We start from the raw sequence: 2,836 nt of genomic DNA on the forward strand, positions 1-2,836 counted from the left end.
ATTCTTTTTGCTTTTAGTTTTAGAAAAATTATAAACTTTCTGTTACTGCCATTACTTTTCAAATTTGAAAACACTTTTTTTGTTTTTTTGTTTTCTTTCTTGCTTTATTTTTTATTTTGTTTCTACTTACAACAAAATACTTATTGTTGCTATTTTTAATTATTACGAGGGCTGAACCATAAGACATTAAAGCATTTCAAATGAACTCTGAAAAAGTTGAATGTTGGCATGGTATCATAAATTGACCCACACATAGCATGTGCATATACAAAACGGACAATGGTATCATACTCGTCAGTTACAAAGTTAGCATGATATCATCATAATAGTTGCGGGAGAAAGTCTTCACTTTTTCTTCGCTTGTGTCATTTGCTTATTGTGCCGTAACCATGGATAGTCTTCATCGTTCATCAGGATGCTGGGGTCAGCCTTGACTTTGAAGGGAGGAATTTCATGAAACTTTTCATAATCTTCAGACATGTCTGTCTTGTCCTTCACTCCCACGATGTCCCTTTTTCCTGAAAGAACTATGTGGCGCTTTGGCTCATCGTATGATGTATTCGCTTTCTTATCTTTTCTCTTTCTTGGTCTAGTAGACATGTCCTTCACATAGATAACCTGTGCCACATCATTGGCTAGGACGAACGGTTCGTCACTGTACCCAAGATTTTTCAGATCCACTGTTGTCATTCCGTACTGTGGGTCTACCTGTACCACGCCTCCTGACAGATTGACCCATTTGCACTTAAACAAAGGGACCTTAAAATCATGTCCGTAGTCAAGTTCCCATATGTCCACTATGTAACCATAATATGTGTCCTTTCCCCTCTCGGTTGTTGCATCAAAGCGGACACCACTGTTTTGGTTGGTGCTCTTTTGATCTTGGTCAATCGTGTAAAATGTATTCCCATTTATCTCCTATCCTTTCCAAATCGTAACAGTCGAAGATGGTCCTCTGGACAACAAGTACAGCTCATCACAAACAGTGTTGTCACCTCTGAGACGTGCTTCCAACCAACTGCTGAAAGTCCTGATGTGTTCACATGTAATCCAGTCGTCGCACTGCTACGGGTGTTTGGAGCGCAGACTGTTCTTGTGTTCATCGACATATGGGGTCACCAAGGTAGAGTTCTGTAGAACTGTGTAGCGTGCTTGAGACCAAGAATATCCATCCCTACATATTATTGAGTCCCTTCCAAGCGTGCCTTTTCCAGTCAGTCTCCCCTCATACCGCGATTGAGGGAGACCTATCTTCTTAAGGCCAGGAATGAAGTCAACAAAAAATCTGATGACATCCTCTGTTTGATGGCCCATGGAAATGCTTCCTTCTGGCCTAGCGCGGTTACAGACATATTTCTTTAGGACTTCCATGAACCTCTCAAAGGGGTACATATTGTGTAGAAATACGGGGCCCAGAATGACAATCTCGTCAACTAGATGAACTAGGACGTGCGTCATGATATTGAAGAAGGATGGTGGGAACACCAGCTCGAAACTGACAAGACATTGCACCACATCACTCCTTAGCCTTGGTATGATTTCTGGATCGATCACCTTCTGAGAGATTGCATTGAGGAATGCACATAGCTTCACAATGGCTAATCGGACGTTTTCCGGTAGAAGCCCCCTCAATGCAACCGGAAGCAGTTGCGTCATAATCACGTGGCAGTCATGAGACTTTAGGTTCTGAAACTTTTTCTCTGCCATATTTATTATTCCTTTTATATTCGACGAGAAGCCAGTCGGGACCTTCATACTAAGCAGGCATTCAAAGAAGATTTCCTTCTCTTCTTTGGTAAGAGCATAGCTGGCAGGACCTTCATACTGCTTTGGAGGCATGCCGTCTTTTTCGTGCAAACGTTGCAGGTCCTCCCGTGCCTCAGCTGTATCTTTTGTCTTCCCATACACGCCCAAGAAGCCTAGCAGGTTCACGCAAAGGTTCTTCGTCACGTGCATCACATCGATCGAAGAGCAGACCTCGAGGTCTTTCCAGTAGGGTAGGTCCCAAAATATAGATTTCTTCTTCCACATGGGTGCGTGTCCCCCAGCGTCACTCGGAACGGCTAGTCCACCGGGACCCTTTCCAAATATTACGTGTAAATCATTGACCATAGCAAGTACGTGATCACCGGTACGCATGGCGGGCTTCTTTCGGTGATCTGCCTCGCCTTTGAAATGATTGCCTTTCTTTCGACATTGATGGTTGGTCGGAAGAAATCGACGATGGCCCAGGTACACATTCTTCCTGCAGCTTGCCAGGTATATACTATCGGTGTCAAGTAAACAGTGTGTGCATGCGTGGTATCCCTTGTTTGTCTGTCCTGAAAGGTTACTGAGAGCGGGCCAATCGTTGATGGTCATAAACAGCAACTCCTTTAGGTAAAATTCCTCCTGTTTGTGCTCATCCCACGTACGTACACCATTTCCATTCCACAGCTGTAAAAGTTCTTCAACTAATGGCCTTAGGTACACATCAATGTCGTTGCCGGGTTGCTTAGGGCCTTGGATGAGAATTGGCATCATAATGAACTTCCGCTTCATGCACATCCAAGGAGGAAGGTTATACATACATAGAGTCACGGGCCAGGTGCTGTGATTGCTGCTCTGCTCCTCGAAAGGATTAATGCCATCCGCGCTTAAGGCAAACCATACGTTCCTTGACTCACTTGCAAACTCATCCCAGTACTTTCTCTCGATTTTTCTCCACTGCGACCCGTCAGCGGGTGCTCTGAACTTCCCGTCTTTCTTACGGTCCTCACTGTGCCATCGCATCAACTTGGCATGCTCTCCGTTTCTGAACAGACGTTTTAACCGTGGTATTATAGGAGCATACCAC

Source organism: Triticum aestivum, chromosome 6B (genome assembly GCF_018294505.1).
Source record: "Triticum aestivum cultivar Chinese Spring chromosome 6B, IWGSC CS RefSeq v2.1, whole genome shotgun sequence".
Taxonomy (NCBI): domain Eukaryota; kingdom Viridiplantae; phylum Streptophyta; class Magnoliopsida; order Poales; family Poaceae; genus Triticum; species Triticum aestivum.